Below are 27791 nucleotides of genomic sequence, written 5' to 3'. Positions count from 1 at the left end.
GGTCCTGGTGCTGGATGGGATGCATCAGCAAGGCGAGATGCACCCTACGCAGTCGCTTCTAGAAGTGATAGGGCACAGCGCACCCAAAGCCCCAGGCTCATTGCTTGCTCCCCGACTGAGTGGAGAGCTCTCACAGGGCAGACAGAGTTGATTCCCCATGTTGTGCACAGAGAGATGGCAGCATCTTCTTGCCTCCCACCACACTCCTACACTCCTCCAAACAAGCAGTCAGCTGGGATATAGCTGAAATAATGCTGGCTTTTATTGCTTTAAGACAGCACCATCAAAGAAAAACACACCCTAACGATTAAGAAACCAGTTTCCCTTCTGTTTATTTTTAGCTGTGCCCTGTACACATATGGAACAGCTACAGCGCTCGCCTGCATGGTTATGAACTGTCACTACAGATGCACGGTGACGGTCACTACAGATGGTTCCTCGAGGCGCAGTGAAGACTACCACCCTACTCTGAGCCTTCTGCCTCACCCCAACACTCCCACTCCTGCCACAGCAACGCCAGTCAAACTGGCACTTCTTCTAATCGAACAACGACTGTCAGGAAAGCCTCTGTCTAGTAGTCTTGTCAGCCAGAAGGAACAAATCCACCTCAAAGAGCTGTGGCTCACCTGGTCTTCGCAACTTTCAACCAACTGTAAGAGCTATTGCTTGTTTTGCTCCTGTTGGAAACCCTCCCAATCCGTCAGTCTTCAAAATGATGCCCTTTCAAACACTGTGCAACTTGGGGGAGATATGAGGAGGTACCCTTAAACCTAGGAAGATTGTGCTATTCTCTTAGAAAATATTTTAAAGAAAAGCTGAGGAAGCCGGTTGTTCTGTCCAACTCTAGGCATCAAGCATAGCAGTCAACATTCAGAGAGGCAATGAATCAGCTTGGATGACAAAGATGCAATTCCCACACCATTCTCCCCTTGAAAAGTTTAGAGTTTAAAACACTGAAGGTCATACAACTGGGTGCAAAAAAAAAAAGCCTGCATTTTTATCAGAAGTCTTTATGAATTACCTAAAGCTATACAAATAATGGAAAATCACCAGCCCTCTTGCGAAAAGCAGAAGTATTTACTGCTTAAACTCTCCTTAAAGGCAAACCTGTACCATGGGATCCATCTGCTTATATGGAAAAAGCAGAAAAGATCTGTCAGAAAGTAATTTCCTTTCTTCTCCTGTATATGTCAGTGGATCACTGGCATTTCTCCCCCCCCCCCAAACTGACCCCAAATATAAATAGACAAAAAAAATGGAAAAGTTTAAGGTCATCTCTGTGAATATGAGCAACACACAAACCAAACAAAACCAGGCAAACTAATGTCCCTTTCTTGCAGAAGGGGATCCACAATCAATGCCAAAATATCCATTAAGTTTTATGAAATTAATTTCTATCTAGAATTCCAAACTCATTTCCTCACAGGCAATAAACACATACCCTTTTTCCTAATGATTCACTAACATCACCCTCTGAAAGAGGCACAACTGAGCTCAAGGTTTATGGACTATACGCGCTGCAAAAAAGTTTGCTTAATGCATGTTTCTAGAGCAAGTACCTTCTAATACACGAAGACAGGGTGATGGCATGGAAACAGAAATGGGGCAACTGTTCTTGCTTACTCTGCCTTCCTAGCTGCCATCCCAATGTGGATTTGGTTCATAAAATATTCACATGTGGAAAAGCAAGTCATGAAGCACAACTGTAATCCATACCAATCTTAACACTGAGCAGCAATGAAGCGTGTAACTGTCTGGTGATTATCATGAGACATCAGAAATATTTCCAAGTTAGCAAGCTGTGTAGTTTTTGCTGCAAGAACTTATTTGGACCTCCTGTTTCCATGGATCTCCCTGAACAGATGCACAGATGCCCTCCTTGATAGCGCACTCAGCTGATCAGGAAGCAGAACTAAGGGGTGCCCAGGCTTCGGCATTCTCCTCACTATTTGGTACAACAAAGTGCCTTCTCTAATGAGCAACCTCTCATCATAGAGGAGACTGCAATTAGCATGGACTCGCGGGAGCTTTCATGTTCCCAAGTAGCAAAAGGTAGGCAAGTGCATTGTAAGCAGGTTCAGAAAGGCACGCAAAATACTCCAGCACTGACCAGTCGATAGATATGAAAAGGGTCAATCCCTTTGTAAGTTCTGAATTTAAATTTAGAAGAAAATATGATATATTGAATGGAGGTACGGGACCAAAGAGGGAAGGCACATTATAACGAAAGCTTCTTGCTTTAAAGCCGATCCTTCTATCCACCTATACTATTTTTTTTAGCTTGATTTTCACAAATGAGCTCAGATTTTGCAAGTAGACTTTCAGGGTCCTCAAAATAAAGAGTGCAGGTGCAAAACACAGGTGCTTAAATGTGACTAGTACAACTGCAAGAATACAAGCATAAGACCTTTTTAAAGAAAAAAAAAATCATTAAATATTTTAATTCCCTTATGTCTGAGTGTGTAACCACTCTAAAAAAAAGTAATAAAGGTCAGTCAAATGCACAGGCCTTTGCTGATGGAAAAATGCTATTGTATATTGTTTAAAATTACCGAAAAGAAATGAGCACAAGTGCTAGGAAATTAGACTTTTAAAGGGGTGAACTGAAAAATTCCAACACAGCATGATATCCTGATTTGAAGTTGCACGTGTACAGGTTATGGCTGGCCACCTCTCTGTCTCTCTTCATTTGAAAAAGCAACAGTTTTATAATCTCACTAAAGGACACGCTGTAGATTCTTATCACTTCATTAAATTGCCAGTGCAATTAAAGATTCTTTTGTTCTTGTTTCATAACCACCCATTAACATAAAAAGGTAAGAGTTTCTCCAATGGACCACACAGAGGAGTATTGGCCAGCAGAGGAAGGAGTAGCACAGGAATTTAACCCTGTAACATTGGAAAAAATGAGTCAGGTTCCTCAAAACACAAAGGGATTTGCTGCAGCTCCTCCAAGGCCTACAGCAGTAAAGTTCCTGTAATTGTGAGCTCATGTTTCCACTGCCCTTCACCAAACACCACCACTCATTTTTGGGTCATGCTGACTCCAAACATGTGGATATAAGGAAGAAAGCAAACACGTCACAAAATTGTAACCTGTCTTTAAATAACTCCTCATTACCAAGGTGAGACCGTAGGCAGCCCTCTCGCTCATGCCTTCTTGTCTCAGAGATGTGGCTGCATCAAAGAGAGACGACCTGGATGTAAATCAGGACTCCAAGAGGGAAGTCAGTGTGAGGTTTTTTCCCTAAACTATTTTTGAACATGGGCATAATATCCTCTTAAAATGCACAATTCCTTACCAAAATCCTTTTCACCAGCTTACCTTGCCCTTTTGCAAGGATGTTCAGGAGCAACAGTCTGATAGCATGAATTCATTTATTTTACTTATGAAAATAATTATAAGTTTATATATGAGTTTAAAAAAGAATAATCACAAGGACATTGCAGGTGGATAAACAATTTCTTCAAAGCCTCATTTCCTTAAAGCTGCGAAAACCAGCCTGGGTCCAGCACTGCCAGCATGTCTTTCTGCGAGTGACACCTCCATATGAAGCAGTTCCACTGAGCTGGGTGAAGCCTCATTCACAATAACTGTTCTCAAGAGCAGATTTGAGTTAGTCTTGCCCAGAAATCCTTCCAGTGGAGAACAGGTCATCCCACAAGCAGTCCTGCTTCCCCTAAATGCCAATTTTTGCGATATACTCAGTTTGAGAGACTCACTCCTCCTGACCTTTAGATAAAAAAGAAGGCTAAATCTCAAAATATTCAGCAAAAGCTTTCAAAAAAAGGCAACCACTGGATTTTTAAGACCACCTCAAAGTCATCCTGACATGCCCTAGATTTCCTGATCTATTTTAAAATTCCCTTTCAACTGCTATTAATTGTGTTTTCTGTGGAAGTCACACACAAACAAGGAGACTGGTAGCTTGCAAGAGGTTCTAAACTGAAAGGCAGAAGACACCATGAAATTCAGAGAATAAAAGGAACACTCGAAGACTTTCAGGAGGGTCAGCGTTTTTTTTCTGAAGGTTCGCTAATTAGCCAACCGTAACAGTAGCAACAGTGCCCTTGTAAAAATAGCTCACTGCTTATTAAAAGCAAATTTGGGAGCAATACAACTTCAATGAATTCTCACAAATTTGCTATTATTGACCAGCTTCTGTCTTCTAGACATGCTTAAACTTCACAAACTGACACATTTCCTACTCCACAGACTGACTAGACATCAGTCTGTTCAATCAACTCCAGTATTTGTTGATTTCTGTTTTAAGAAGGGAATCTACTTCAGAAAGTAAAATCTGAAATACAAAGATTTTAGTCCCGTTCCCAGTCTAGCGCCATTCCACACTTCAGAAATATTTATGCCAGACCAGCAAGAGAAGTCTCCTCAGGCAAATCACATCACCATCTCCTTCATGCTGTACTTTGAACTTAGAACAAACTCCAGTATCCTAGTATCACACTTATTACTGCAGGGCAAGCCCCTAAAAAATGGTATTTTGTGGTTTCAAATTAAGTCAAGATGCTGCTTTAAAATAAAATTAGAGAAAAGTGAGTTTTAGTGGAAATGTGGGGTTTCAAACGAACTCCTTATGAATGAAGTGAAATGAACAGCTATGTCCCCTGTCCTAAGGGAAGTGTTGCCTTTCTACTAAATACTGGCAAACTGGCAACCCATTTTGAGAACTGTGAAATGCTGCTTATACACGCTAGATGTACTCGCGTATGGGATGACCCATGTTCCCATTCTCCAAAAGGAATTGGGTTTCCCAGCTAGATTACTCTTCCCATAACCACAATGGCAACTCAACATGAAAAGAGGAGATGGAAGCCAGCCATCAAGCCAAGCCCCGAGGGAAGAATGGGAAAACAAAGTATGCTAATTACAGTTCCCATGGGAGATGGTGCTAGCATTCCTAAACCTAACCTTTCAGTCCTGTTTTTCCGTGAAAGGAGATTTTGTTTTTTTTTTTTTTCCCCCCTCCATAAAATAAACCAATGAACTTTGACAAAATTAGGACGCAGAAAAAACTTGCAGAAGGCAATACAGGATGAATCTTCAAATCCGCTGTAAAACCAGCTGAGGAGGTAAACAGCTTCACAGCTTCACCCTTTTGCTGCTCAGAAACTAAGCAGGAGGGATGATTTTTCTGCTCCAGGAACATTCTTGAGGCTTTGTAGCAATACATCCCTGACTCCATCCTTTGCCATACAATTCTTCCCATTTTTAGTTTAAAAGAAAGCTACTACACAGGACTGGATATTTAAACCCTGCTCATCAAAACCCTAAAGGCTTTAGCTATGTTGCACCAGTGTGACAGAAAGTCCTTGATCTAAAGCCTTCGCAGTGGTGCCCTGGGGCTTGGCACGGAGGTGAAAGGGAATCAGAGGGGCGCACAGCTTCTGGATGCTGCACCTCATTTCCTCACACTGCTAACATCTTGTCCTCAAATTAGAATATAAATGGGTCTGGGCTTAACAATGAGACAAGACAGCCAAAATGCAGTACCTCATTAAACGTGAGGGGAAGCAATCCCTTTCATAACCTCCAGATCCCTGTGCAAGTTACTGCAGTGAAAAAAAAAAAAAAGATTCAGAGAATTAGATGCAAACAATCTAGCCCGATGAAAAAACTCATTATTTCAACACAATTCAATAATCTGGAATACCAGTAGTGCTGATTACCTGCTCTCTTCAATGGCCCCTTGTTCTTCTCCTTACTCTGAAATAAAGCTGTTCTGAGCCGCCATACAACTGAAGGAGCAACGAATGTGTCGAGCAGGGGTCTATCACAGGGCTGGCTCACCCACCTCTCCAAGAGGTGGCTTGTACTTCCCTCAAGGCAGAACGTTTGAATTTAACACTTTTGCAGACAGTCCCCCAACAGAGTATCAACAGTGGCTGCCTCAAAGGGATCCGGGGAAGGTAACTAAGAAAGTAAGTCTGTTGACTGCAAGCTTAAGTTCTCAGGAAAGATTACACCACCATCAGTAAAAAAAAAAAAAAAAACAAAACAGGGAGTACTACTAAAGGAAAAGTTTAAAGATGCATAGTTGTAAATCTGCAAATTAGAAAGCATCTCTATTTAAAGTTATGCACTGTGGACAAGCATCTGAAGCATTAATACTGCCATTACTGGATGCCTCAGCTTTCCCTGCATCAGAAAGATCTAAGCTGGCAGAAATTTAGCTTCAGACAAGCCTTCCAAATTAACGTGTATGCAACAGGGTCAGGACTTCCCCAAGCCACATGCCAGTGAACCCACACAAGAACCTGAGTATGCTCATGGCAGAAGGAAACTTTCATTCAGTAAGAGTGAATCTGACAAAACGATAATGTCCTTTTCCCTTCTCCCAGATTAAAGTTTTAAGTACCAGCCATTTCAGTGGCTCAGCAGAGCTCCACCAATGCCTCCTGCTGACCCCATTCCACTCTGAAGCGCATTAATTCAATATGCAGGTCAGAACGGAAAAATGAGTATGAGAGGAAGGCAGAGACCTGGGTTGCTGTCCTTGCTCCAATGAACGTTTAGTTATTTTATATAAAAAATTCATTTGGAGACGGGCTAGAATCCAGGCAGTCTAATGGGCTTACCTATGAGAAGAGAAAGATCCACGATCAAATGCCGCCAGAGAAAGGTGGGAGCTCAGTCTTAGCTTCCTTCAGGCTGAGTATCAGACCTAACATAGAGAGAGCAACTGCTTGCAGAAGGTACCTAACTCCAGAAAGGAACTAAAAGGAGCAGTTCAGCATGTTTTCCTGGAACAGAAAGAGAGCTGACAACTTAAAAGACCTCCTCTGATTCTCCCTTCTCGTGGCCAGCTCATGCGTCTCCTTATTTGGGATGCAGACTTTTGCAAATCTCAATCTTGGGCCAACTTTTCTCCCGGCATTGCGCAAGAAGCCTTGTTATCCACATCCCATAGAATACAATGCCTGGAAGTTTGATACCGCAGTAGCTAAGGTCTTTTGTGGATCTACTCTGTGGAAAATGTTCTTGAGTTGCTTTGGTGTTTTGAAAACTTTGAGCTGTGTGATTGATGTTGCAAATGACAATCAACCCAACTGAGCTAAACACTGAACATCAAGTGCTGCATTCTCCCATCCATTGGTCCCCGCCAACTAAGTCCAGGGGGTGCAGGAGTTAAAATACTCACACAGTCACACCTGAAGAGTATAAAGTCAGTGTAAAGAAAAAATGAAGTGATTCAGAGACATTTCACAAGCAGAAGAAAAAAGTCAACAAGTAAACAAACAGCTCACGTGTAGGTATTTTTTGATTTAATACTTCTTAAAAACAGGGCAACCTAGCAGATTTTCTTGCCAGCGAAGGTAAGCCCTCCAAATAATCACACTGCCATACAAAGGTTAAAAAGGGTGAGTGGAAGGAGACCTTCTCTCTGCAGAAATCAGGGGCTGCATCTCCTGTGCAAACTGGAAGCCACCGCCCAGGCTGTCCCTCAGGGCGGCTTCCGAGCAGAAGCCAGGACAGGGACTCACTGGGCCATCTGTCCAGCCATGCACCGACACGACAACCGGCATGACACCAGCCAGAGAGCGGGACGCTGGAAAACTCTGGTCAAAAACCTGCTCTGAGGGACAGCTGCCTCCCACCAGACACAGGGGTACGACTTTTAAAAGCAAAGCACCTGCAACCGTGGCACCAACTCAATCACAAACACGTCTGTCCACAGTGGACATAACAAAAATTAATTTTCTAAACAAGCTGCTTGATTATTTTTTTTTCTTTTCTATGATTCCTCGTTCAGCAACTGGCACCAGCATTCCTTTCAACAGAAGCCACGTGTAAAGGACAACATCCGAGGCAGCTCTCGCTGTGTGACGTGAGGGCAGACAGGAGGGGCATTTCCTTTACTTTCCAGAAGCAGGTGAACTCCCACTGCATATTTGATTCAGACTTTAAGCTATTTTCACCAATCACTTGAAAGTTAAATAATTACCCTGTTTAAAGAAACCTAGCAATTATATTTTGCATTCCCCCCCCCAAGCAGCTATTGCTGTTGTGACAATATTCATCTTGTCCATGATGACTATTATCTGCTGTATAAATATTGATGATCTGAGTAATTGCTGTTCTGTACATATACTTCTCACAGATATAAACTTCTCTGCCTGAAGTAGGCTGCTGACAAAGTGCTTTCCTCCTTTTGCATGGCAATGAAACATTACTAGAGGTGCCACTGAGGGTTGTTAGTCCTGGGGAAAAAAAAAAAAAAAAAAGCAGCGATTAACAGTTGCCTTTGGAGAAGGGGAATGAAGTGATGTTTGCCTGGACTGGGAAGATGGAATAGTCCCAAAGAACAACAAGTTAGCTAAGCTGGTATTCAGGAGGCTTAAGTTTAGCTCAGGCTGTGCCAACACCAGACACAGCTTGAAGGGGAAGAACCGCTCTGGACTCAATGCTGGCCACAACTGCTAAGCAGGGCATGGTGTGCTCCTGGGACGTGTCATGTTCGACCCGCATGTTGTACCCACCCAGTGGCTCACTGATGACAGAGGTGACTTCTGGATTAAAACCCAACCAGAAAAACAAGCCAGTCTTGTACTGGAGGAAGGACACCAAGCTGAATGTTATGCTGGGACAGACCTCCAGATGCCATGCGTGCAATTATGATGTCACATGAATGCAAAGGCATTGAGGCACCCAACACCCACTCACAGATACCACAGGCATACAACACTGCATCGCTTCAAACTCTTTTTGCTGGTTAAATGCATTTGCCCAGCAGACTTTGTGACCAGGCAGGTAGTCCTCTGTCTTCCTGCAATCAGCAAAAATCACTAAAACCACCTCGCTGCACGTCCTGGCTAATCTGATCGTGTTGCCTCATGATCTGGCAGTACAAAGACCTGGTTTTGACAGACAGAGCCCTCCCACAGGCACACGGCCTCACACTTCCAGGCTTGAATTTTGCCTCTGGACTTTAAACAGTCAACAGAACCTGAGAGACAAAGGCTTTTCCTTAGCGGACAGAAACTTCATATGATATAAAACGTAAAAGTCTGAACCTCAGTAAAATTACCTCTCTGGAATTACAGGTCAAGAGATAAAGAATTTTTCAGCCAAGTAAAGTTTGGCAAGATTTATACTGAGAGTTTCCTCGCAGAAATACTCTTTTTCTAAGGTCTTCACTCATCATTTACAGTATCTGGAAACAAACACTGGACAAAGACTCTAATTTAAAAAAAAAAAAAACCAACATTCTTTCTAACTTTCATATGCTACAGAAATTAAGAGGGAACTAAAAATATGCCTGATTTAGACCTGTTATGGGAGGACTGTGTTACTGAAGATTAGGGAGGGGACGAAGAGGATGCAGAAAGCAGCAGGAGAAAAGCCACGGGACTCCCTCAGGGAGGTGGCAGCCAGGGCAGGAACAGGAGGAAATGGTGGACAGGGACAGAGAGCCAGCAGGAAGCAAGGGCGAATACCAATAAGGTACGAGAACATTTGGAGTGCCCAGAGGTGGAGAGGGAGGAACTTAATGTTTGTAATGAGCAAAAGAAATGAGTCTGGAAGTCTTACTTTCTCTGTTGCCTTGTTCAAACAATTACATAATAAGCCTTTATATGTAATCACAGCAGCCACTGATTTTTATATATATATATATATATATATATATATTATATGCACATGCACAGACACAGTGAAAGCAGTTACTAAACGCTGATACAACTGATCTTCCCCCTGCAACACTACGTGTTAAGCCATCCGGCTGCTCAGCATGGCCCTCGTCATACAATTCATTCCCCTCCTACTTTCTGCAACTTTTTTTCTTCCCCTGTAATTTCTACAGTGCTTTGGGGTTTAATATGCTACAATCGCTCATGGCAACTGCTGTACATCTCTGAATCTTGAAGGGAAGTTGCTTCCAGCAGAAAATTAAAGGTTGAACTCTTACCAGTAACTGTGGACGTGCTTAACTAACAGTAAACCACATAACATAGCCTAATTAGTCCAACAGGTCCTTTAACAAAAAAAAAAAAAAAAAAAATCCACATGACCTCACTGTCAGTTCTTACACTGAGTCATTTTGGAGACCAGTTGAAACAGAGCCCTGCATAATTCTCTAACATCAACAGCACGCTGCGTTGATTGAAGTGGACTGGATCCTAACTGCAATAAACAGGTAACTCCTACCTTATCCGCTCCTTCTTTTTTTTCCCCTTCTGTTTTTAAGACAAGACAAAATCTAGCGGCCTCCAGCAAGTATCCAGTCTTGCCTACATGGCCTGTTACATCTCCCAGACTTAACTTTTGTTTGCCTGAGGATTAGTTCTAACACACGCTGCATGCACATGGAATGCTCTACTGCCAAGGTAAATTATTTTGCATGCAAACACAAAATGCAGGTGGCCAAGCCACTAACTGCCCAATTCACAAAGAGACTTGCGCTCTCAAGCTTTTACATGCATTTTAATTTGAATGCAGTGAAACGTACCCATAACTTTGAGTCTTGTTAAAACACCTTTAAAAACCATGACTCAAATCTTAAGTGTTCACATCCCTGAGTCACTAAAACGTGAAATCAAATTTCCATTGAATAATACTCTACTTTTCTAGTAGTTATTAATCCCATTTTCAATCTGAAATCACGGTCATTTAACTTTGATAAAGCTGTGCCTGTCTGACACATCCTTTCTTGCACAGTAATGTCAGTCTGGAGTATACAGACCTCCATCCACCGCAGCTGCATCACCAAATTTCCTTAGAGATGATGCAAAACTGCAGGATTACCAGCTCAGTGTGTTTTCATCAAGAGAGTAGCTACTTTCATCACATCTGTGCCAAAGTCACTACGTCCACAAAAAGAAGTGCTTTGCTGGGTTTGTATCCCGCTAAAATACCACTCATGGAGAAGTGAAAATGCAATTTCACTATAAAAATAAACACAGTGGAGTTAATAATTTCTTGCACTGGGCACATGGCCATCTATTTCCATTGCTTCCAAACATCCATCACCTCGGAAGCCGACAATGTGTGGGCTGCAAGACCCTGCTTCTCCAGCGCTTTCTGACTTGCATCAGCTTTCCTGGGGAGAGCAAGGGTTGCAAGATGGTGTTTGTGCCTCCCAGATGCCAAGCACCCTTGCTTAACAGGTAAGGGCAGGTGGATGCTGAGTTTGCCTTCCTCTCCTGGTGTGAGATCTATCTGTAAGCAGGCCATGCAGTTGCATCCGAAGCACAGCAAAAGGGACTCTTGAACCGTGATGAAGGTATGCCTAAATCATACACATGCATCCTCATGCAGGGGACAGAGACCTGTACAGATTTGGGAAGTGCAGGGCACCTACTAGTCTTTCCCTTTGCTAGAATGGAACTATTTTGCACCAGCTTTTCACAGGAAAGGCATTCACAGGAAGAGATTTTGCCAATACCTGGAGTTTTGTGCTTTACCAAGCTAGAAAATCCAGCCAAAAGACTGACAAAAAGTGTACAGGCACTATTCTAATCAAATTTATTTACATTATGTATTTCTGAAACAAAATACCAGGTACCAAATATATCACCCAATAATTCAAAGAAACCTAATAAGCAGTTTGAGATTCCAAGCAATCTCCTGAAATTGCTACTCCTACAAACCTCTTTCTTCTGGCTTTTTGGTTGCAGAAGGTAAGGTGCCAGCAATCTGTCTTAGAACAGCAGTTGATGAAATGGGGACATGTACAAAAAAAAAAGTAATACAATACCATTCACAAACTGGTTTGCTTACCAAGGAAACATGTTTAGAAGTTTCCTTTTATGTAGCACTAAAGAACTGCAACGTGTATTTCTTCCATTCATGATTTTTGCAGTGGCCCAAGACGTTTTCTTCTTCAGCTCATGCCCACGACTCCCAGTTTTCACTTAAAGAATATTCCAAGAATATTCAAGCTCCAGAGAGTCTAACTGCATGTATCCTGACACACAAGAATAACCCCCACTTCCTAGGTGCACTACAACCAAATGACAGTTCTCTTTTGAAATTAAGCTGATCTTCAAAAACTTTGAAAATGTATTAAAATAAGGCCAGCAATGAATGCAGAATTGTCCCAAGGAGGCATAGTAGTGCTCAATGTAATCATCTCCAAGCTTTGAAGGTTTGGTGTTGTTTCTTCTTTTGCAGTAAAGCTCAGCTGGTTTAAACAATTCCCCCCAACATTCACCAACACAGGAGAAAAGAGGAAGAGCTGATGCAAGGTGCTGTTCATTTTGGGCAGTTCAGTGCTTTCAGTGCTCTGGTTTGTAGGTGGTTGCCTGCTCAGGGGTCTCCAAATGGAGAACACCAGTGGGATCCACTGGAGGTCACACAACACTGCCAGGCATCAGATGCAGACAAGAAAGATGCACTACAGAAGTAAAACAAACAAAACCCCAAACAAACAAACTGCTCCTTTATCTTACTTTTTTTTTTCCTTTTTTGTTTCTTTCCTGCACATCTTGCCAGCAACCGGAAAAGTGTGAAGAAAAGAAAATAAATGCTAATGTGGTCATAGATGTAGTTATTTAACCCACAATTTCCCAATAGCCTTTAAAAGTACTGTCAAGGATTTTCCTCTCTTGGAAGAGACACATTTACTTCACACAGAAGCTCAGAACTTCTGTCATGTGTGACAATACTGAAACACTCAAATACAGTTTCATCCCCCCAGGTGACTGCATGTGTTTCTCGCATCCTTTTCACTGAATAAGCAAGCCATGCTGAAATAAAAAAGGTTCTGCACATAAGCCTCTTTGATCTGATATGCAAGAGGGGGAAGCTGATATGTCTCAAGAGCATGTAGCATATCACACCAGTGACTTCAGACCCTCTGAAAGCAGTCGTTTGCTTTTGCTCAGACCCGTGCATCAGGAATGAAATGGAGAAGAGAGGCTCCCGAACTGTGATGCTGGAACAGCTAAGCAGCAGGCAGGTCAGGCCACTCGAAGAAGAGCACGGTGCACTTCAAAGCTAGGAGTTGCCACCACTTTAGTACTAACTAATAGTGAAAAAAAAGATAGCTAGTGAGCCAACAGAAAAATTATTGAACATGGCTATCCAATACCCTAGACTAGTTCTAAATCTATGCAAGTGTGGTGTATTTAGGAAAGGATAAGCAAGGGCCAGAAAGTGGAGAATCAAGCCTGAGTTTATGTACCAGGAGAATACAAAGTAGAATAACTTGCAAAGTTACTGCAAGTTGCATCTTTTTCAAAAAAATTAATTTACATAAATCATTGATTTCCACTGGCCCTTTTTTGCCAAGTCAAAACTATCCATGTATTTTGGTTTTTCCTCCACACATACATGTTTGAGTGTCCACACAAAACTTATTCTTCAACCCTTTACTTGTCTCATTTTGCCCCTAAGAGAAGCAGAAGAAAGAGGGTGAGAGAAGGAAGCTAAGAAGAGGGATCTTTTTGTATTTTGCTTTTAAAAAAAAAAAAAATGGGTGGAACACATATTTTTTCATGGAAGATTTCCTGTTTGGGAAAAAGCATTTTTCATTTGAACTAATTCAGTCAGTTGAGCATGCAACAAGTACCAAGAATAAATAGTTTTGGACCAAAGAGCCTGTCCCCTTTGATTTCACCTATAAAAACAAGGATATTTCTTTACAAAGGAAGCCAATCATCAGTTCCAGACTGGCATTCAGAGGATAGGAAAATCAGATCCCCCTGCCCTCTTCCCACACTGGCCCTGCAGTGCGCTGCTGATCCACAGTGACACCAGCACCGAGGAGCATCCAAGCCTCTACGGAAAGCACGGAACAGCTGCCTTTGTTTCCATGTGGGAGCGCACAACAGAAGTAGCATTTTCCAGCTTCCCTTCCCCTCTGCTGGTGCGGAAGGCAACAAATAAGAATATTAATGGAGATTTGAGCAGCAGGCCTCATAAATTACACACACACACAAATCCTTTCTGTTTGATCCCAGTCTTCCACAGGTCTCTAATGAGAACCATGAACATCGTCTACTAATCATCTCATCAGTAAGGTAAATAACCATCTTGGCCTCTCAGCAAGTGTCTCTCCGGCTTAAACAACGTACCCTTAGATTGCACAGCCCTGGGTGCAAAAGCTGCCACGTCCCTCTGAAATAATCTCGGCGTCACTTGCCACGCCTGAGGCTGTGGACGAACCCCATTAAAGCACTTTGAAATCACATTATGAGACAGGCATTCTTCTGTGAAACACCACTGCTGCCCTGCCAGTGACGTGTAGGTCGCAAGAGCTTCCAAAATAAAAAGAAACGTATCTGTATTAGCCCCTTACCCTTGGCATGAGACCCATTCTGCCAGTTCTCGTAACATTTACAGGGAAACTGGCATACAGAACACTGCAGCAAACAAAAGGAAATCCTGCAAGAATCAGGTCAAAAAGTACCGAACAGGCCTTGATCCCATAAAATCAAAGACAAGCTATAGCTGCGACAAGCAACTTGTAGCTGTAGTCACTGATGTTAACAGATGTAGCATGGCAGAAGGAAGAAAACAGGCTCCCAAGCACCTGCAAAATAGCATCATTCAAGTTGACTTTTAAATAAGTGTATTTGGAATGTATTGCTAGGGAAAAAAAGCTTCAGGAAAATTTAAATATTCCAAATAACAACGCCAGCACTTCAGCATTCCCGGTCCTGCTGCGGCCATGCACGCGCGCATGGCCGAGCACAGCTCAGCCGCCGGCAGTTCCCTTCCTCACTGAGGGGAGAATTGCTGGGCTTCCAGTGCCACTCTCAGCAAATTTCCACCTTCTGAGCAGCACATGTCTGTACAATGGAAATCCTCCTATCAGCATTACCAGCTGCACCCAAAGCACAAAAAACGCAAGCACATACACTGCAAAATCTCAATGTTTGCGTGCGTGTAAACAGTGCACTTCTGGAAAGACAAAGAGAGTATTTTCAGAGTAAACACTGCAAAGATTTCGGGTCCTTTAGGATGTCAGAAGGCCATCATGATCTGCTGCTCACCTTCATTACTTACCGCCTGCTCAGCTCAGGCACCACTGTAACTTACCAGGACACCAGCTGCATCTCACAAGCCTGTCTGACCGCCCATGAGGATGGAAGAAACTTTTCCTCTCACAGCAGTCCAGACCTTTGGTGCGCTACCCTCCCTAACGTTAGCGTGAAGCCATTAAAATACCAACACAACAGCAGGAAACACAACAAGAGGAACTAATTTCTAAACCTCACTGCTTGGACTGCAGCCACTGCCCCAGGGAGATAAGTAAGGGAAAATGAGCGAGCTCCTCACAACCCAGTTGGACCCCAGAAATCCTTCCGCAGGTATGAGAAAGGTGGAGAAAATAGGCAAGTAAAGCACTCAGGCAGAAGACAGTCTCCACTCAAGATTACTCACTTTTCAAAACAGAGCAGCCCTTCAAGCCCCTGACCGTGCCTCCTCTTAAGCAACTTCACCTACAGCTAACAGGAGTGGAAGGCTGGTCTGCTGAAGACACCAGGACTTTGTAAGACTGGGACTTTAAGAGCCCACTCCTGAACAGGAACGTCTTGAAATGTGTCTTCTTCTCAGCTTTTGATTTGGGAGAAAGCAGGAGGAGGCAAAAGAAAAGGCTAGTGCTTTTTCCTCTTAACTAAACCACCTACACATGTACTTTTTCAAAATATGCCCAATCGGGGCAAGTCATGTTTGGGTTAAGGGGACTGTGGAGAGAAGTTCTCAGTACTAGAGGAAAGCAAGGCTAGGGAAAAATACTACAAAGAAAACAGTGGTTTTGTTAAAGCCTGAAGAAAAACAAAACTGGATGGAGAGTGTTTTGGTCCAGTCCTCTGTGAAACCATACTCCAGCAAAACACCTGTCCATGAGAAAACTTCAAGCAGCACACAAACATCTGGGCCAAATTTTCAAGATGGCACTCTTTTGAAGTTAGCTACCCACCACCCCCAGTTCAGCAACATCCATTACGCCTAAAATCATAATCATTATTTTCTTGCTGTCATAGCCTTCCCCTTTTCTTTTTAGGCCACCTAAATACTACTTCTGCTTAGAGGAAAGCCTTTTCCCACAGCAGCTCTCAGGACTGCACAAAGTATGGCACAAAGACACTCTTGTCATGCAAGCCAGCCTACCAAATTTATTGTATTACATTTGGGAAAGCCACCAAACAAAAAACGAACCACTGTCTCTTGAAGAGCCTACAAGCACACTTCACTGCTTACTTGCTGGACCTTCACTGCACACTGCAAGGCTCAAAAACCAGATCAGTGAGGCAAACGGAGCTGTACCAGTGACAACAGCCCAGCCATGGACCTGACCGGGAAGAAGCAGCCCCAGTGGGTGCAGGCACACATGCAGCCTCCATCCCTGCTCATGAACAATGCGTGTCCTCACTCAACATTCAACGCAGACGCTCCCCGGCGCCAGGAAGGCATTCCCCCAGCAGTGACAGGAGCGATAACAAGGAAAACAAGAAGGAAGGGGATAAACTGAATTACAGGAAAGCTCCTGTTGCATGGCAGGCCATCCATTTAGGAGTGCTATTCGCAGGCTGAGCCAGGGCAGGGGAGGCTTTGTCAGCAGAAAAAGGATCTTCCCCAGGTTAGAGGCAGAGGGGTGCCAGTGCTAGATGGGTGGCAGGCAGCATAGAGGAAACACAGACCCTCACTGCCAGCCACCGCAAGCCAAATGGCTCCACCATCCTCACTCCACTCTGCGAGGATGAAGGGCACTTAGGGGAAATTAGAAGTCCAGCACTTAGGTACCTCTCTCAAGCCTGGGCGTCTCAACACTACAGGTAAATCTGGAGCTGCTTGTGACAGACTCTTTTATTCTCTAGCTGCATTGGGGCAGTATTTCAGATCTGATTTACTGTCTAGACACAGCATGCTACCACGTAGTGCAACTGAAGAAGACTGAGAGCACCAGAGTGTGGAAAACAGACTGGCCCTTTTCCTTTCTTTGAAAACAATACATTGTGCAGTCTACATCAACATCCTCACAAAAAATGCTCGCTCTGTCCTGCACCTCCAAAGCTGGCTGCTGAAAAAAATCCAGAAGGCAATTAAAACATGGATTCTGTTAAGTTTCACTTCCCTCTGCAATTTTATAATCGTCTCATCCATCAGTTTTGAAAGAATATTAATACTGGCATCAGCTGGCTCTCCACCTCTTCTGCTGAGCCAGCTTTTTCAGAGCCCTGTCTCTGCCTCTCAGTATCTGACCACAGAAGCTGTGAGGAAGAGGAGAGGGGGAGGCAGAACAGGGGGTGGAGAGAGGCCAGCAGGGCTCACGCAGCATGGCAGCCACCCCACAGAGGAACCACTTCTTTCCCAGAGGAGCTACAGCAACATAGCGTGCATGAAGATTTGCCCAAACTCGCTTACCTCAAAAGAAAGACACACAGCAAAATTATAAAGAACAAGGTTATGTCAGGGATTAACTGAAGTCTACCCAAACTCAGACCAAATCCTAGGCAGGCAGGCTCACTGCCACCTTCCAAGTGGAAGATGGCTAGGTGCTGTGACATCCTTCTTTGATTCGCAATCTTCTTTTGATTCGCAAAACCTTCTTTTTCCCCTCCGAAAGATGTGTAGATCTCCCCATTGATGATACAAGCCATTTCTCCCAGTTACCTTTCACAGACTCACATCCTTGGCCCCCCACGTACCTACTGATCAGAGCTGAAAACCAGTCCCATGCTCCTTTTAGTAGTTCTCTCCTTTTCAAATAGGCGAAGTTCAGTACTCAGATACGAGCTCTGGGACTTACTCGCGCACAGTGGTGATGCAGGGAGAATGGCTTGGTGCTAGTTTTTAGTATCTGGCTTATTAATTATTTTGTAAAGGTTCACAAGCCTTTGAGTCATCCAAAACTTTAAGACATTCTGTTCTGTCATTATTTTATGAACGTAGTTTGACATGGTTTATATCTATCATGGCCATAATTTATACCACAAACTCCCAAGACCACAAGTCTGACTTTAAAATAATTCTCATCCTGACTGCTTCATTGCAGGTCAGCCTGGTCTGTTCCAAGACCAGATTTTGTTGGCAACTGTATTTTCTTTGCTGGTATCATCCACTTTTCCTCATCTAGTTTAATTAGACAAAAAAAAAAACCCAAAGTACGTGAAGAAAGCCAATTGTTACGCTCATTTAAGCAGAATCAGAAATCTCTGCTTCCTCCTCTCTTACTGCAGCGTGAGGTTTATACTAACAGCCCTCCTCTCCTCTGAACAAAGTTGTAGGAAGAAACTCACTGTAAATTGGTCAGAAGACTGACAGGCAGGCCAAAAGCATCTAACGGCTTGCCGGGACTACAGACGTAACTTCTCTAGGAAACGGCTGAGTTGTACCAACTTGCATGTCAGTTGGAAGCCCAGCCTCTAGAACCTGCACACCCCTGCTTGCACTATCATGTTTCTATTCATTCCCAGAAAACAAAAAGCCACAAGCGGGCATTCTTCCTCACCATTCTATGAACTGATGTAATTTCAAGCTCATATTCAACCCCATCAAATGGCACGTCCACCTCGGCTTAATTGTAGAAGGTAGGTGGGATCAGGCAAGACAGCATACAACGAAAAACTGAGGAACAGGACAGAACGCAGCATATTCTTTAGGTATAAACTATTTTTATAGACTTGGCCTAAAGCACCCATTTACCGACTGCCTGATCTCAGAGGATGCCCACAATAATGGCTCTAGAATAGAAGTAAGGAAGATGAATCCCCTAAAATGCCTCATTCAAAGGTATTGGGCTGGCCTTTATCTGCAGTTTGAACATGCCAAAATTACAGATCTAAACTGGATTCAAGAGTGCACAAAACCCTACCTGGGTATCTAGATCTGTGACCTCTGAAAATTACCCGTAGTAACAGAAGTGGGCTTGGACTACAGCGACGGTTCCAGAAGGCAAGGGGAGAAGCAAGTGGCATTTGTTAGGAATGCACAGGAAGAGAGGGGAAGGAAGAGGAACTGGAGAGTTTCGGGGGCTGAGAAACTAGGCTGCCACAGAGGGAAGAGCAGGACAGACACAGCAAAGTCGGAGAGGACTTGGGAAGCACCAGAGCTCTACACGCTCCATCCTTAAATGGGATCTGAGGGTATCCTGGCTCTGGGCTGTGAAACCCCCCAACACAACAGCAGATCACCTGCTGAACATGTCATCCCACTGTAGCAGCTACCACCATCCATAGCCAAACAGTGCTCTTACGCACGCCATTATCTCACGGGTTAGAAATTAATGCTACAGCCCAAAGGTCTACGCCCTCTGGATGACCCGGGTCACTGCAGATTCATGTGACAGGACTATTTTTTATTTACCTCCCTCTTTTCCCTTTGCACAGATATAAAATTATGTTTAAACCCAGCTATGTTAATTTTTTAATACAAAGACTGCAAACTTGAGCACTCCAAAATTAAGAGATATCATAACAAAGACTCCTCGTGCAACTTTCACCCAGCTCCTGTATACATCTGCACTGATTTTGTCTCCAATTCAATGATCACAAATCATTTCAGCCCCAGAAACCAACTACTTTGGGAAAAAATATAGGGTTGTGTGATAAAAGCTGTGGCTGTCTCTCAGACCCTGCCCCACTCAGTGGAGGTCAGGAAGAGTAGTGAACAAGGCAATGCAGCAAGAAAAAGAGATAACCACCTTGCTTGAGGAAGTTGGTCGTACCACCTGCAGGCAGGAATTACCTCTTTCTTGGCTCCACAGTCTTTATAAGATGCTCAGAAAGTCCCTGAAACCAGTTTTTCTTCAGGTGACCCCTAAAAGAGCAGTCCCCACCCCCTGCAAAGCCAAGACATCTAGGGCTAACCTGCAAGAGCGCCGAGACTTACAGCTGAGGTCAAGTGTCCTTGTGCTTCCAGCAGATCATGCCATGTATTCTGGGGCGAGTGAAAAATAAAACCATCCCTAAGCATCTCTTTGAGGCAGCCAAAATGGAAGACATTTCAATCATTTGAGCTTTATTTGCTCATTGCCTCCGTTCCTCACCTGTGAAAACGAAGATGGTGCCTGCACCTGAGAGGTTGCAAGAATAAGAACTTCTCCGCCTGCGAAGCCCCCGAGAAGGAATTAGCAGCACGGCTCAGTTCAAGGTCTGGGTGGGGTGAAAAATAAATAGATGTGGAGACACATGCAGAAAGTAAACGTGGGGAAGAGAAAATGAATTATGCAGTAATCACCTATCCACTGAAAGAGGGACTCTGTGAAAGGGAAAAAATGATGCAATTATAAAGATTGTATCATAATGCAGATGCAAAGGGGAGCTATGCAGCGTTAGTCCTGGCACTTCCCTGCTTTTGTCCGCCGGATTTTGTAACCCCATTGTTCTCCTAATGTCATTATTTTGTAAGTAATTTAAACGCAACATAATTATGAGCTCATATGTTTATATCTTCCCATCATTAATAACGTGTGGAACAACTGGCAGACTCTGCTCCCGGCATGATTGATGCCTCCAGCAGATGGCTGTGAACGACTCTTTCTTCCACCTTTATCAGAGGTAAAGAGCAGGAAGGAGTGAGGGAGACTTTATAGTTAAGCTTCAGTTCCACGCACATGGGGATTTGGGCATTGCTTCAGAGGAGGAAACCAAGACCAGTTATCAAGCAATTGCTCTGCAACGAATCGTAACGGATCAGACTTAAGGAGCGGAGGCGCTGAGCAGCCGATGTGCTTTGCCCAAGGTCAGAAGGAAAGCTCCCAAGGCCTGGATCCCAAATGACCCTACTGACAGCCTTCTGCCCAAGCCGCCGAATCCCTCCTACCTCCCGCATTAAAACTTGTTTAAGTGTAATTATTGCTGTTAACTGGAGGTCAGGGAAGAAGCCCATCACCTCCAGGCTATGTTTGCTGGTGAGTTAGCAACTTCTGAGAGCGTGTCATAGAAAACACAACTGCAAGCAAACGCTACGGTTGTATGTGTTCATCCTGGACAGTAATTGCTATATTGGGTTTTTTAAGTAAATTACCCACGCGCCTCGGACTTCAGGCAAATCGCCAACGCGTTTCTCAGAGTCAGACGAGTCTGGCTCACCCTGCTCCATGAGGGAAAGCAGCTGCAGTAGCAACAACCTAACTTGTTTTATTTGCAGATGATATTAGCTGGCAAGAGGCAGTGTGTCTGACAGCACACTCTCTGTGTAGGCTTCATGCTTTTTAACAAATTTGATTTGTCTTTGTGTGCCCCTGTTAATAAACACACCCCCCTCTTTCTTTTAAGAAGTATTCTTACCTTGTCCAATGGGTGTTGGCAGCAACTACCACAAGCTTTACACGCTCTTTTTGTTCCCTAACAAAGCGAGCTTCCCTTCTGTCTTTCCCCATCCTCAGAGAGCAGAGCCTGCAAAACGCGGAGCTACCAAGTCCCTGAGGTGCAGCCAGCCAGAGCCTGCCGTGTCCCAGGCACTCGGGCCACGCCAGCTCTCTCCAGTGCACATCTTCTGGAAAAGCTCCACTGTGGAATAGTCCATTGCGGTGGTGGAAGCATTGCAATCCTTCCCTCTTGGCATGGAACCCGCTCAGTTTACCTTAAAACCTGATGAAGAAAGTGCTACACCATCACTACATGTAGATGGTAGGCATGATACAGTTCAGAAGAACATGCAGAAATGTTACAGCAGCAATGTTTTACCCGACCCCTGCCTGTTTCAGGATTTCTCACACCAAACGTCGGGTGGCCGGCACCGTCAGAGGAGGGACCTGCACAGGATGTCTGCTCCGAGCCCAGGAGCCCGTTTTTAGCTACCACAGTCATCTACCGTGCCACGCTGCCAGTGGTATGAGTTGGTGCCCACGAAGAGGAAAGGAAGGGAAGCAAGGGATGTTCTCCTTCACTAAGAACCACATCTCTAGTGTAGAGACTTACACTCAGACACCAGAGGTGTCCAGCCCCGTCTCCGGCAGGCAGAGTTTGTGTAGGGGGAGTGGGAAGAGCATCCTTTTTGCCCTGTTGGCATGGCTTGGTGCTCCACATCCTCCATAACCCATGACGGGGGAGCCAGCTACACAGTTCCTCCCTTCATTTCACCTTGACAGACACATCTGATCTTAGCTGCTGCATCACAGGCTTTCTGAAAAGGAGTGGCATACGGGTGTTTTGAGATTCAGCTCGGCCCTCGAGGATGACACTTTATATTTTGACATTAGAGTGACACTGGCAACCTCTGAAGAGCCCCAGGACAGCAGGCATACAGTGTCTGAAGACCAGCAGTAACAGAGATGGTAGCAAAACATGCACTGGCTGAGGAGTTGCATGTGCATCCCACACATGCTCCTTGACACCCTGATGCTCCTATTTCTTATCTCGCTGCCTGAACACATCTGTCTTTTCCTCAGTCCAGGTCTGGAAGAAATGTGCCCACCGCACCCAGCACAGCTATAGCAAAAAGCTGCCTAGCACAAGCACTGCTGCACTGCCTGGGCAAGGGGAAGGCTGCTTTTTGGTAATACAGTTTTGCACAGACTTCTGAGGCAGACCACCCAGGACACCCACGCCAGACCAGCTGCACCTACAGCAGGGCACTTAGCGAGACAGAAGCTTGTCCCTGACACCTCACAATGCTGCATCAGCCCAAGTACATGCCGGCCTAAAGTAACCGTGGGGAGGGGGCCACGTGGGAATCGGAGACTCTGTTCACTCACAGAAGCTATTTTGGGAGAAATGTACAGCGCTGAATGTCATCTTTTCATCACTGTCAGATTATCATTGACTTTAACAGGATGATGCCGGTGACCGTCCAGATAACCACACTGCCATTGCACACCTGCCGTCTGCGCACACACGTGCACTTCTGTGTAAGTCCTGCCCAGGCCACACATACCCCTCTGCGCCGATGCTCACCTCCATTCAGCCCAAGGTGTCCTGGAGGTCAAGGAAAGTAGGCTCCAAGCTGTGGCTGTCAGCCTGCCAGCCTTCCTAAATCTCAAGTGGCTTTAGCTTGACAAACAAAAACGTAGCCGCGCTGCGAGGAGGCGTCACGAACAGGCCCGGTCTGCTGGAAATATGTGTCCTCTGCCCTCCTGCCCCTCCATCACAGCCACTGCAGTTCCTTCCAATGTCACCTCACACCAACCCTGCCCTGGAGACCACACACACCTCACGAGGTGGCCAGGGCTACAAAGGTGCTGCGCGTTTGACCACCACACATGCAATACCTGGCCAGGCAGCAGCTACCGGGCAGAATGGAGAACAGCTGAAAACAGTCTCCTTTTCCTCCTTCAAAAATCACTTCAGCCACTAATCTTAACAAAAACAAGTGGCAAATTAATGATCTTCAAGACTGCCAACCAGTTGGTGCTATCTGGTTGAAAACAGCCAAACGCAAAGGGCAGGAGACAGACGGCACTCGTTTTCTAGGGAAAACAGAACCAGATTAAAATTACGGTGTGTTTGGTTAGTGGCGTTTCCACATTCTGCTACGTCCCAGGAAACGTCCTGGTCAATCAAGCCTGCAAGCTGCCCAGCACACACTGCAGCTAAGCTCTGTAACTGCCCGGCTTTTCTGCATCTGGAGCAGAAAGGGGCAAAATTACAAACTCATTTACACCTGGAAGTTACTCTGGAGGGGTAATTTCTGCAGCAGAAGACAGGGAGAGCACAGTCACTTGCATCTGCAAGGGGTGAAATGCCTTGTCAGGGCTGAAGGACTATTACTCAGCTCTAAGTGCAGAAGCTGCTGGGGCTCCTCTCTCATTCACAAGCCCCAGCCCTGGAGGTGATCTCATCCCAGAGATGTCAGCATCTCTCTCCTCTCCATCCCCAGTGTCTCTCAGCCCACACTGCTGGCGCTTGGCCACCCTTGCCAAGAGCATGCCTCTGAGGCAAGGGTCGACTCCGCTGCGGTCAGACCAGCAACTGCTGAGCCCTTGCCAGCCCAGGATTTCAGGAGCTGCTGCGCCATTAGCTCATGCTGATGAGGGCTGGAAGGGTTTCCTCCAAAGCCGCTCGGTTTGACAGACTGTGCTACAGAGCTACATCAGTTCCAAGAGCTCCTCCACTCCCTTCACAGAGCCCAGCGCAGCAGCAGAAAACTTATTTGTGTAGAAAATAGCAAGCAGGCGAAGCAAGCAGGCAACTCTGGACAGACTCAGAAACAGCTGTGGAATTTCTCTGGAAGAGCTGCTAACTGTAAAGGGGAGGAAAGTCCAGCCTCCCATCTCATTTCCAGCCCACCCACTCACCGGACAGAGGCAAAGCGTAAGAACAGGAGAGAATTTAAGGCATGCCAGGATCCCAGGCTCTGAGAATTAGTTTCCCACATTCTCCACAAAGAGAGAGCGCTCACACCCAAAATCTACCGCCTTGAACTCAGATTGTACACCATTTACTCAGCCAAATAACTAGGCTCAAGCCAGTGGAATTACTTGCACGAATAACTGCCACTTGATGTACAGAAGGGCTGCAGAACTGACTGACCAATAAATACAGGCACACAGAAGGCAATGTAAGACCAGCCTTTTAAAAGGCCGGTGCCCTCGGCCAGGTCTCAAAGTCAACGGCCATGTGGTCAAAACCACAAATCACCGGGTCTTTGGTAGAGTCACGCCAACTGATTAGAGCATCATCCAGGTCATGTGCATCCCTCTAGACCTGTATCTTCCAGGCATCATCAACGGATCGGGGTCACAGTCTGAAAAATATTTCACAGACTTTGAAAACTAAATTCTGCTCGAAAGGATGGCTTGAGCATTTAAGAGTACAAGCTTCATTAGCTTCCAGCAAGACTTCGGGTCACAAGCGCAAATTAATCCTCCATAAAACTCCAGCAGACAAGCACCGCTGCTCCTACTCTGTAGGTATTGTTCCTAAGTAAGGTCAGCTCTTCTGTACCAAACCCAAACAGGAGATGGCATTTGTTCTCAGCACCATGCAAGTAAAAAGGGTGTGCACGTCACACCCTGGAAAGCTTACCTGAGCTTAAAGCCCTTGCATGCAAGCTTGCTTGTGCTTATCCTTCTGAAATTTCACTGGGACAACATGCATGACTAAAGTTAAAACCGTGCCGAAGCCTCCATCAGACTGTGGCTGATGGAGCTCCTGCGCCAGTTCATCAAGGGGTCAAGGTGAGAAGCCTGAACTGCAGCCAGAAACAGGTACGAGAAAAACATACCCAGAGATTTTGGCAAAGCTGGAGGCCCAAGTGAGTCACCTGGGGAAGGGTGACCAGCGCCCAGAAGCATTGACCTGCCTGTTCCCTGTGCGCTCTGCTAAGCCATAGCGTTATCTTTGGATGAGTGGCTCGTTCTGAGTTATTGCATTTGCATGTATAATTCAAACACACTATATTAAGGCCAAAATAATAGTTATTGCCCTGCTGGCATTCCTGATCTGGATACTCCAGCACTCCCAAGGAGACTTCGTAACATGCATATGAAACTTCCATCAGGTGTGGCGCAAACAACTTTCCTCCCCCCTAGAAAAGCAGCAGAAAACAATAATCTTTTTCACATGTCTTCACATACCTGGCAAGCTGTCCAAACTCTCTGACAGACTGTACAGGTTTGAACCACAGGTTTGGGCTTTTTCACGCGCCAACAGAAGCGTGCGCGTGGCTGGAATTTTCCACAGAGCCCTGTCCCAAGAGTCATGGACACACCAGTGCCACCAACAGCACCAGCCCAAGGCTGTCCCAGCTCCGTAGCCCTCAGCCAGGGCTACTTCTGCATTTCGCATTTCATGCCATTAACAAGAAGCTGAAATTCAGTCATGCACTATGTAGCCAAGAACAGCGTTTCCAGCAGAAGGGTTTTTTTTTTTTTCCTAAATTGCTATTATTATCATCCCATGAGCTCTGCATTAGTTCAGACTCAGTGGGCATTTCAAACAGGCCTGTGACCCCAGCCTGGCTACGGGAAGGCTAAAAACAGGACCTTCATATACATCAGAAGTTGGAAGATTAGAAATATTTTCCAGCAGCCTCAGTCAGACACAAAACCTAAGCAGATGCGTATCAAAAGAAAATATCTCTGAAACGTACCATTAAAAAATAAATAAATAGATAGATAAATAAAGCCCAAACCATGGAGCATACCAGTGAGAAGAAGGAAAAGAGTTTCAGCGAGGAAAGAAGAACAGAGGAATTACTACGTTTATAGTTCAATTAATGGGACCTTATCAAAAAGCCTGTTTGCTTTCTTCTTCTTTTTTTTTTTTTTTTTTAAGACACCAACTGCACAAGCACACACCCTGAACACCTCCCCAGCTCACAGCCCGGTGTGCACACATCCTGAGCCGACCCACATTTCCGAGGGGACAGAGCGCTGCTTCCCAAGGAGCCCCTGCCCCGGCCGGCGGGTCGGAACAAAGCCCCGGGGGTGCTGGATGTCGGCACGGCTCCTTAAATCCCGCATTACCCGCAGCTCGTCCTCAGCCGGGCGGCAGCACCCCAATGCCGTGCCAAACTCTGAATGCCGGGCCACTCCGCAAAAGCGGGGATCCTACCTGGGCAGGGGGCTTCACGCCTCTCCTCTCGTCGGGTTAAAATAAATAAATAAATAAATAAATAAAAATTAAAAATTAAAGCCGTTTGCTAAAAATTTACCCAGCGAGATGTCCAGCACTTTAATGACAGCACCCGAGTTACCGCATATCTTCTCCGCTAACTGCCAGCATAAGGGAGGAGAAAGAAAAAAAAAAAAAAAAACCAAAAACCACCAAAACCCAACCCAAAACCAACCCCAACCCCGCACCAGCAACAAAGGAGCCCCGCCAAGACCCCGTCCGTAAGTTATCTGGGTTTACTTGCTGGCCAAGCCCGAGGATCGCCCTGCTCCGCTGGAACCCGCGATGCCGGCTTTCAACGCAACCTTCGCGCCCCGGCCCCCTCCAGGCAGGCGGCGGGCGGGTCCCCCGCACCTCGCACCGCGCCTGCCTTCGCCTTCCCCCCCGCCCCCCCGCAGGTGGGGCTGGGGTGGGATAGCAGCGGCGGAGCCCCGGGCTGCCCGCAGCGAGCCGTGCGCGGCGGGGCCAGGCAGGGCAGCCGGTTACGAAACCCCGCGTCTCGCCCGGGCGGGAGGGACGGAGGGGGTGAGGGAGGCGTGGCGGGGGGCACCCGCGCCCACCGCGGTCCCGCTGGGCTCCGGGGAGGGGAGGAGGGAGAGGTCCGTGTGTGTGTCCCCGGCACCTCCCCCCCGGCTCCACCGCACCCGAGCATCACCCGCCGCCCCCCGAGGAGGCCGGCTGGGGGGCGGCGGGGCGCCCACTGACCTTGCCGCCATCCGGTGCCGCCGCCGCCGCGCCTGCCCGCGGGGTGGCAGCCCCGCTCCCGCCGCCGCAGCCGGCGCTCTCGCCCCGGCAGCCGGCACCGCCCCCAGTCCGTCCCCGTTCCCCCCGCCCCGTCTCCCGCTCCGCCGGGGAGCGCGGAGCCGGCTCTCACCCCGGTGCGCCGCACCCCGCCCCGCGCCGGTCCCCCGGCTCCGTCGTGGCCCCGGCGGGCGAGCGGGAGCGCGGTGGGGCCGGGACCCCCCCGCCCCGAGTGAGGAGAGGGAAGATGCGGGGCTGGAGTGCGGGGTGGGGGCTCCTCAGCACTCGGGAAGGGCCCTGCGGTTCTATACCGCAGCTTGTCCTCCCCCCCCGCCCCCGGCATAGGGCGAAGGAGGGTCGCAGCTGAGTGTGTCCCCCTCGGCAGCGTGTCCCGTGCACCCCCGCAAAGCTGCCTCCCACGGGGCACACGGGGCTGTTAAAGACCCCACGCAAGGCAGGTTCTCAGGTGCGAGGAACTGGTGCCTTGAGCCTTGAAGACCTTCGCTCCCAGCTGCAGGCTTAGAGCTGTGTTACCGGTGCAAGCTGAAGTGAGCAATGGGTACGTGTGGCACCTCGCCTTACCG

General features: G+C 46.3%; 1 protein-coding gene across 5 annotated transcripts in view; it reads right to left on the bottom strand.

Moving 5' to 3' along the window:
• RNF152 (ring finger protein 152) overlaps positions 1 to 27260 on the bottom strand; it is a 43805-nt gene extending 16545 nt beyond the window's left edge. Inside the window, exon 1 of one of the 5 annotated variants that reach the window (XM_086740339.1) lies at positions 27172 to 27260. The gene's annotated coding sequence lies outside the window, so the exon portion shown is untranslated. Of the gene's footprint in view, positions 1 to 14968; positions 15049 to 26506; positions 26535 to 26647; positions 26670 to 26706; positions 26760 to 27171 lie in introns of those variants that run through there. The other 4 variants (XM_086740341.1, XM_086740344.1, XM_086740342.1 and 1 more) reach the window with 4 other exon arrangements.
• Between the last annotated feature and the right edge of the window lie 531 nt (positions 27261 to 27791).

This window comes from Chlamydotis macqueenii, chromosome 2, assembly GCF_036417535.1.
Source record: "Chlamydotis macqueenii isolate bChlMac1 chromosome 2, bChlMac1.mat, whole genome shotgun sequence".
Taxonomy (NCBI): domain Eukaryota; kingdom Metazoa; phylum Chordata; class Aves; order Otidiformes; family Otididae; genus Chlamydotis; species Chlamydotis macqueenii.
The sequence above is the reverse complement of the archived record's forward strand: the minus strand, read 5'-3'. Positions and strand labels throughout refer to the sequence as shown.